The following is a 9,190-nucleotide window of genomic DNA, read 5'->3' on the forward strand; positions in this document are numbered from 1 at the left end:
ACGAGGATGTTTCATGAGAGGGCACTGTTTTGCCCTGAGCACGTGTCGACTGAGCAGGCACGTATGAGCCGGTACTTGAGCATACCGAGGAGGGATATCTGTGAGTTTGTGGCGAACTCGTCATACCGGACATTTGCTGAGCTCCAGGCAAATGCCCGGAAGAGAGAGATTGAGCTGGAGACTCAGGTCAGGGAGGAGGCCGAGTCTCAGAAGAGGGACAGGCGACCGGCACAGGCACAGCCGGCAGCCAAGCGGGCAAAGCCCGCTGATTCGAGATCTGGGGGTCCAAAGGGCCGCACTTGTGGGAAGTGCGACAAGAGCCATGAGGGAGTGTGCAGAGCTGGGGTGTGTTACAAGTGCGGAAAGGAGGGGCATTATGCGAGGGATTGCCCCAAGGGGTTCACGGTTTGCTTTCATTGCAACCATACCGGCCATCGGAAGGCCGAGTGCCCACAGCTACTGCAGGGATCAACGCAGGGATCTGCACCTACTGCTCGAGCTACTGAGATCCGGCCAGCAAAGGCCGAGGTACCGAAGGCTCGCGGGAGAGCCTTTCAGTTGACAGCGGAGGAGGTCCGCGCAGCGCCCGATGTCGTGGCTGGTATGTATTCTTTCATTTATTTATGCTGAGTTATGAGATCTTGTGCTTTTACTATGATATGCGTAGGTAGTTTTCTTGTGAGTTCTGTACCGGCTTTGGTGTTATTTGACTCGGGTGCGAGTCGGTCTTTTGTGTCTTTAGCGTTTAGTCAGCACATCAGTATCCAGCGGGAGGCGTTGAGTCGACCGCTACGGGTTTCCATAGCTAACGAACGAGCGGTGTATGCTACGGATGTGATTCGAGGTTGTGTACTCGAGATCTTCGGTGTTGAGTTCCCGATAGATCTGGTCCCGATTGCGATGGGGGATGGGTGTGTCATAGTGTGCATGGATTTGTTGAGCCGTTTTGGGGCTGTTATAGACTGCGAGCGTCAGTTGGTGACGATACGAGACCCTAGTGGGGGAGTTCTTACGGTGTACGGCGAGGGTACCCATTTAGGATCAGCATTCTGTTTGGCTGCTAGAGCGAGGCAGAGTCTACAACAGGGCTGTAGTGGGTTTGTGGCATACGTGTTGGACACACGAGTAGCATCGGAGAGGCCTAGTTCTGTTGATGATGTGCCGATAGTGCAAGAGTTCCCGGACGTTTTCCCCGAGGAGTTGCCGGGTGTGCCTCCTGTGAGGCAAGTGGAGTTTCGCATCGATTTGGTTCCGGGAGCAGCGCCTATCGCCAAGGCGCCCTATCGCCTTGCACCACCAGAGATGCAGGAGTTATCCTGATAGCTTCAGGAGCTGTTGGGGAAAGGATTTATCAGACCGAGTAGCTCACCTTGGGGAGCGCCGATCCTTTTTGTCAAGAAAAAGGATGGTTCACACCGGATGTGCATTGATTACCAGGAGTTGAACAAGTTAACGGTCAAGAACCGTTACCCACTGCCGAGGATCGATGATCTGTTCGATCAGTTGCAGGGAGCATCTTGGTTCTCCAAGATTGATTTGAGGTCGAGATATCATCAGATGAGAGTGCGAGATGCGGATATCCAGAAGACGGCGTTTAGGACTCGTTATGGGCATTACGAGTTCGTGGTGATGCCTTTTGGGCTCACCAATGCATCGGCGGCGTTCATGGATCTCATGAACAGGGTGTGCAGGCCGATGTTGGATCGTTCGGTGATCGTGTTCATCGATGACATATTGGTGTATTCGAGATCCAAAGAGCAGCATGAGGAGAATTTGAGGGAGATCCTCGGAGTTTTGAGATCGGAGAGGCTTTACGCCAAATTCTCCAAATGTGATTTCTGGTTACGAGAGGTCCAGTTCTTGGGACACCTCGTCAACCAGAATGGGATATTGGTCGATCCGGCCAAGATTGAGGCTGTGATGAGTTGGGAGGTGCCGAGATCCCCCACCGAGATCAGGAGTTTTCTGGGGTTGACCGGCTATTATCGAAGATTTATCAAGGATTTCTCCAAGATTGTCGTTCCTCTCACCAGGTTGACCCGGAAGGGCGTGGCTTTTAGTTGGGGTCCTGAGCAGCAGGCCTCGTTTGAGACTCTTAGCCAGAGGTTGTGCGAAGCCCCGGTGTTATCCCTTCAAGAGGGAATGGAGGATTTTGTGGTGTACTGCGACGCATCGATATCGGGGTTGGGTGCGGTGCTTATGCAGAGAGGACATGTGATAGCCTATGCATCGAGGCAGCTGAAGCCTCATGAGACGAGGTATCCCACCCATGATCTGGAGTTGGGGGCAGTGGTGTTCGCCCTCAAGATCTGGCGTCACTATCTGTATGGGGTTCGTTGTACCATATACACGGACCACAAGAGTTTGAAGTATCTGATGGATCAGCCCAACCTAAATATGCGCCAGAGGAGATGGTTGGATGTGGTAAAGGATTACGATTGTGAGAACCTGTACCACCCGGGCAAGGCTAATGTTGTAGCCGATGCTCTGAGCCGTAGGGCAGAGAGTGCCCCGATTCGAGACACTTGTATGCGATTGACGGTGATGACTCCGGTGTTGGACACCATTCGGGAGGCCCAGGCAGAGACCGTAATGCCAGAGAACCGCAAGAGGGAGCGGGTGAGCCGGCAGGTGTCTGAGTTCGTTACCGATAGCCGAGGGCTGATGACCTTTCAAGGTCGGATTTGGGTGCCGTATTCAGGCGGGGCACGTACCATTCTGATGGAGGAGGCGTACAGATCGAGGTTCTCGATCCATCCCGGAACCACTAAAATGTATTTGGATTTGAAGAAAGACTATTGGTGGCCCTGTATGAAGAGGGATGTTGCGTGGTTCGTTGAGAGGTGCTTGACCTGTCACCGGGTTAAGGCCGAGCACCAGCGTCCGCATGGCAAGTTGCAGCCACTTGAGGTTCCCCAGTGGAAGTGGGAATAGATCTCCATGGATTTTATCACCAAATTGCCAAGGACCGCGAGGGGTGTCGATGCAATTTAGGTGATTGTTGACCGGCTGACGAAGAGCGCTCACTTCCTTGCTATCAGTGAGAGCTCTTCGGCAGAGAGGCTGGCCGAGTTGTATGTGAGAGAGGTGGTATCGTGTCATGGAGTACTGACCTCGATTGTGTCAGATCGAGATGTGCGTTTCACTTCCAGGTTCTGGAAGAAGTTCCACGAGGAGTTGGGTACGAGGTTGCATTTCAGTACCGCCTACCACCCACAGACGGACGGACAGAGTGAGCGGACGATCCAGACACTTGAGGACATGCTCCGAGCATGTGTGTTGGACTTCGGTGGAAGTTGGGACACGTACTTGCCGTTGGCTGAGTTTTCCTATAACAACAGCCACCATTCGAGTATTGGTATGCCTCCTTTCGAGTTGTTGTACGGGAGGAGATGTCGGACTCCCATTTGCTGGGGAGAGGTAGGGCAGCGCGTGATGGGTAGCACTGAGATAGTGCTTCAGACGACCGCACGGATACAACAGGTTAGGCAGAGGTTGTTGACAGCCCAAAGTCGCCAGAAGAGTTACGCGGATAGGCGACGATCCGAGCTTGAGTTTCAGGTGGGAGACTTCGTACTCCTGAAGGTGTCTCCTTGGAAAGGAGTGATTCGATTCAGGAAGAAGGGCAAGCTGGGGCCCCGGTACATTGGGCCATTCAGGGTGACCGCAAGGGTGGGCATGGTAGCATATCAGTTGGAGCTACCTGCGGAGTTGAGTCAGATACATGATACCTTCCACGTGTCTCAGCTGAGGAAGTATATAGCCGACGAGTCGGCGGTGGTACCATTGGAGGATATTCAGGTGGATGCGAGCCTGAATTATGTTGAGAGGCCAGTCGCAGTGGTGGATCGGAAGATCAAGGTGTTGAGAAACAAGGAAGTGCCACTGGTTCTGGTTCAGTGGCGGCATCGAAAAGGGTCCGATCTGACCTGGGAGCCGGAGGCGGAGATGCGGAAGCTTCATCCAGAGCTGTTTGTAGAATGAGACTTCGAGGGCGAAGTCTGATTCTAGTGGGGAAGAATTGTAACATCCGGATTCCCAGGTATCTTATTTTAAGTATTTATCTTGAGTTTTACGGAGGGACTCGGCGAGTAGGCGCTCAGACTCGCCGAGTAGGATCGCGAATTCTTGTCTGATTTAATGATCAGGCTCGACGAGTCGATGCGTGGACTCGGCGAGTCCGCGCTGTAAAGATAAACCCTAAATCTCAGGGCCTGAGCCCTATTTAAAGGCCCTTATGGCCGTCATTTGCGGCCACTACTCCCCTGTGAAAACCCTAGAGAGAAAAGAGAGCTTAGAGAGCATTTTGGAGGCTAATTCTTCATCCTTTGGTGTGATCTTGCAAGAAGGAGTGAGAAAATCCAAGCTAGATCGGTTGTGGAGCTTGGATCTGTGTTGTTCACACTGAGATTCACGTTTTGAGGTACAAGTTCCTTCCCATTTCGTGTATTTGATAGATTCCTTGAATCTAGGGTTTCCTTTGCAAAATTTTGAGTTAGATTGTGAAGCATATGAGGTCCCTTTGGGTATAGATGATAGATCTGGACCTTGAGAGGTCCAAAAGGTCCCAAGCTTCCAGCTTTATGAGGTTTCATGTGAGCCTTGAGAGTAGAACCCCATTTTAAATGCTATTTCTCCATTTTTGGTCTTATATGCATTGCATGAACGTAAAGTTTGAACCTTTACGTGACTTTCGAGTGTTAGAAGGTTGGATCTATTGGTTGGTGAAGCAGATCTGACCTCAAAAGATCGTTTGAGTGTTTTCATGGGAGGAACTCGCCGAGCCCATAAGGGACTCGATGAGTCGAGTCGGGTTGCCCCGCGATTCGCGACCTGTGATAACCCGTTGAGTGTAGGGTTGACTCAGCGAGTCGAGTGAGGACCATGGGTGAAGAGGACATGCATGTACTCGCCGAGTCATGCGAGTGCACTCGATGAGTCTGGTCAAAGTTTGACCCTTAACTTTTGTTGACTTTTAGGGTTGGTCAATGTTAGGGTCTTTGAGCCATGAGAGGGGTAAAATGGTCTTTTACCCTTCTGAGAGTGCTAAGAGAGGGATTAGTCTAGCCTTGAGGGTTGTATTGATTAGAGTGCTTATTCCATGTGATTAGGCGGGGGCTAGACCAGATTTTACCGAGTTCGAGATTTACCGAGTTACCCGAGGTGAGTCTTCTCACTATACATTACCTAGAGTGGTATTTATGTGTAGACCAGAGGGTCTTGTATGTTATGTGTATATACGAGATTATGTGCATTGTGTTATATGTATGCTATGTGTTGAACAGACCGGGCCGGAGGGCCCAACGATATAGACTGGACTGAAGGGTCTAACGACACAGACTGGACCGAAGGGTCCGACGAGCTATGACCGGACCAGAGGGTCCAACGAGCTACGGGACTGGAGGGTCCCGCTGAGACATATCGACCGGAGGGTCGAACTGTAGCCTCGAGTGGCGTATGTGTTGTATGTGGTATTTTGGGGAACTCACTAAGCATTTATGCTTACCGTGTTGTGTGTTATGTGTTTCAGGTACCAGTGAGAATCGCGGGAAGGCGCCGACATGATCAGTACACACTCATAGAGATTATGTTGAGATTCTGGGAATTGTTTTGTGATGATGACATTGGATACATTATGTTTGATATTGTTTTATGATTAAAAGTATGATTTAAAAATGAAAAATTGTTTTGGAAATTTACGTTGTTACATCATATATCGCATAAAAATCATAAACAATGTATCTCAAAATATTATAACAACTGTCAAGTATATCAAAGTATAAACATCCCAGGATGAACAAATGGTGTGAGCACTGCAATCTTCCCGAGCTCCTCTTTTGAAAACTGAGTACCTGAAACCAAAACTGAAAACTGTAAGCAGGAAGCTTAGTGAGTCTCCCCAAACTACCACATACCATACAATAGCACATATTGGGCCTAGCCCACTGCATCGGGCCCCGCCCGGCATCGGACCGAAGTCCGGACTAACTTGGGCTCCGCCCACTGCATCGGGCCCTGCCCGGCATCGGACCGAAGTCTGGAATAACTTGGGCCCCGCCCACTGCATCGGGCCCCGCCCGACAACGGACCGAATTCCGGAATAACTTGGGCCCCTCCCACTGCGTCGGACCGAAGTCCGGAATGTACTGAACATAACAAAACATAAACATATAACATAATCATATATATACTGCATCGGGCTTGCCCGACATCGGACCGAAGCCCGGAACATATAACACATAACACAAACATGCGTGAGTCACAATGACAACAAGCATACATAGCTCCTTCTCGGGATTGCCCCGACATCAGACCGAAGTCCATAAAACAAAACATATAACATGTAAACTAAACCACTGCATCGGGCCCCGCCCGGTACTACTAACATCTAAACGGGCCGGCATTGTGGCCTTAGACCCGCTCCTACTGGAAGAGGACTCACCTCGCACTGCTGAAGTCTCGCGAATAAATCCCGGGCTGCTGGCTGACAGATCATCAAGCTGTCAACATCCAAATAGACCCAAATTAATAACTGGATCCCAAGAACATATCCATAAATCCTTTCTTGGATAAAAGACTACTTTACCCCTAACTTAGCTGGATTCAAGCCCAAAGCCTAATCGAAAGGCCCAATAGTCTGATAATCAACTAAAGCCCAACTATGGCCCAATTTTCTAAATTGGGCCCAAATCCTTCACATGGTCTTACTTAGAAGGCCCAACCATTTATTTGGTCCAAGCACTTGGCCATCCAATAGTCCAATACCTCATAATCTTCAAGGCCCATCTATGGCCTAATTTTCCAAATTGGGCCCAAGCCTGTCCAATGGGCCTTATCTTGTAGCCCAATCCAATACTCTAGTCCTTATGTTTGCTCCTGGATGGTCCATCAATAGCCCAAAACATCTAGGCCCAACAGGAGGCCCAACTCCAAACCCAACAAATTAGGGTTTTCACATGAAATGATGATTAGGGTTAAGTGCTCTTACTTAACCCATTAAGTCCATTATCCCACTAAGTAAATGATATGGAGTAATTTGGGGCTTAATACACAATCCAATCCCAATGGCCCAAAAGTGGGTCCCAATAGGCCCAATCCAACAGATTCACAATTAGGGTTTTCTAAACCCTAATTAGGGTTTTGGCCCAATAACGAACCAACCAAGTCCAACATTAGGCTTTTAGGTCCATTAGGGTCCTACTAGGCTGGGCACCACCCACTGCCACCTCGGGCGGTGGTGACCGGCAGCGGCTCACGGCGGTGGCCACCATTATTAATGGTGGCGGCTTGAAATCTTGACACAAAAATAGCATATATCCCTTCACACATAATGCACACACACACACAGCCACCTCCTATGGTGACTGGTGGCGGCCAAGGGTAGCAGAAAACGTCAATGGCTGGCAGCCACCACCGTGAGGTGGTGGCAGTGGGTTTTCCGGCCACAAAAGCATACATACAACCCCATAAAACCGATAGCAGCAATTACACATAAACATACACCCATAAACGCACCCACAGTGTGACAACCCGAAACTTCTATCTTGTACCTTAGTCAAATTCTATCAATGTTAAACTCGTTTCAGCTATCTTTTAGCATTGTTTTGAACCTGTTTGGATGATCTAAAGCCTTGTACAACCAAAGTTTGAATTAAGGATGGGTTGGTTTAAGATTTAGGGTTGCAAATAGGCCAAACACTCCATCAAAAGGAGTGTGTGGCCACACACATGAGTGTGTGGCCGCACACCCGGGTGTATGGCCGCACACATGAGTGTGTGGCCGCACACCTGAGTGTATGGCCGCACACCCGAGTGTATGGCCGTACACTTGAGTGTGTGGTCGCACACACGAGTGTATGGCCGCACACACGAGTGTGTGGATGCACACCCATCCTCCAGCCGCACACTCATCCCTATTTATATAGGTTGACCCCTTCACTCATTCCTTTCATTTGGCTGCACTCTACTTTCTCTCTCTACTTTCTCTCTCTAAGAACTTCATCCAAGAACACTCTCAAGGCCTCAAAAACGTGAGTTTTCCATCACCTAGCTTATCATACATGAAGGAACCATTGATCTAAGCCTTTAATCATCAAAGTTTCATCATGTTCTTCATCATATGAAGGTGTACGGCCGCACACCTTCATAAGGGTGGCCGCACACTCTTGAAAGACTCTCCAAAGTGAGAGTTTGGCCTCCATTTGCTAGTTGGACTTGGTATCGACTTGGAAACACTTGAAAATCAACATTTTTAGCATGAATGAAGAGTTCACGGCCGCACACCTCTATGTACGGCCGCACACTCCCTTGTACGACCGCACACGTCCTCTGTACGGCCGCACACTCCTGTGTGCAACCGCACACACATGTTGGCCGCACACACACACTATTGGCTGTACATCTCCCTCGTTTGATCATATAGGGTCCCGACAAGCATTTCCAAGTCTCTAGAGTGGTTTTCCATCACTTATAGTGGTGAAATACCTTCATTTGACTCTTTTATGTGTCATTGCATGATAATTAGGATCGAATCGTGATTAAGGCTTCACTTGAACACCCAGCTTTCCGTATCGATCCTTCAATCAAACCACTCGCTCGAGGTGAGTTCATACCCCTACATTTTCCGTATTTTTAATGTTTTCAGGGGGGGGGGGAATACAAGCTAAACATAAATGTTTTCAAAACTTATGCAAATCTCATACTTTAACCCTTTTTTTACTGTGTTGAGCATAAGGAACGTTTTCACTAAAATTGCATAGTTTTCTGGACACGCTATTCACTATACATGCAAACTATAATCGGTATAGTTTGGGATTTTTCTAAACATATCAAGTATAGAAACTTTCACTACTAAACATATGCACTAAGGCAGAAACAGTTTACAGTTTACATCACTACTCTATCATGGTATTCATAACTGTAATTATCACTACATACGGTATACATACGGATTTTCACTATGGTAGAACGCTACTACACTACATGTAAACTAGATTGTACGATACTGTGAGGCACTACTTCACTACTGTACCCTTAGGTGTACAGGGATAAATCCTATCATAGTATAACCAGAGTCTCCTGGAGGGAGAGCGTGAGATTTGTGAATAGATCTATCCGGGACTGACAATCCCACACCCGAACTGCTAGCTACAGTTGGGCAGGCATGCCTAGGGTGACAAATGTCATTTAA

This window comes from Lactuca virosa, chromosome 6, assembly GCF_052849685.1.
Source record: "Lactuca virosa cultivar CGN04683 chromosome 6, Lactuca_virosa_CGN04683_v6, whole genome shotgun sequence".
NCBI classification, from domain to species: domain Eukaryota; kingdom Viridiplantae; phylum Streptophyta; class Magnoliopsida; order Asterales; family Asteraceae; genus Lactuca; species Lactuca virosa.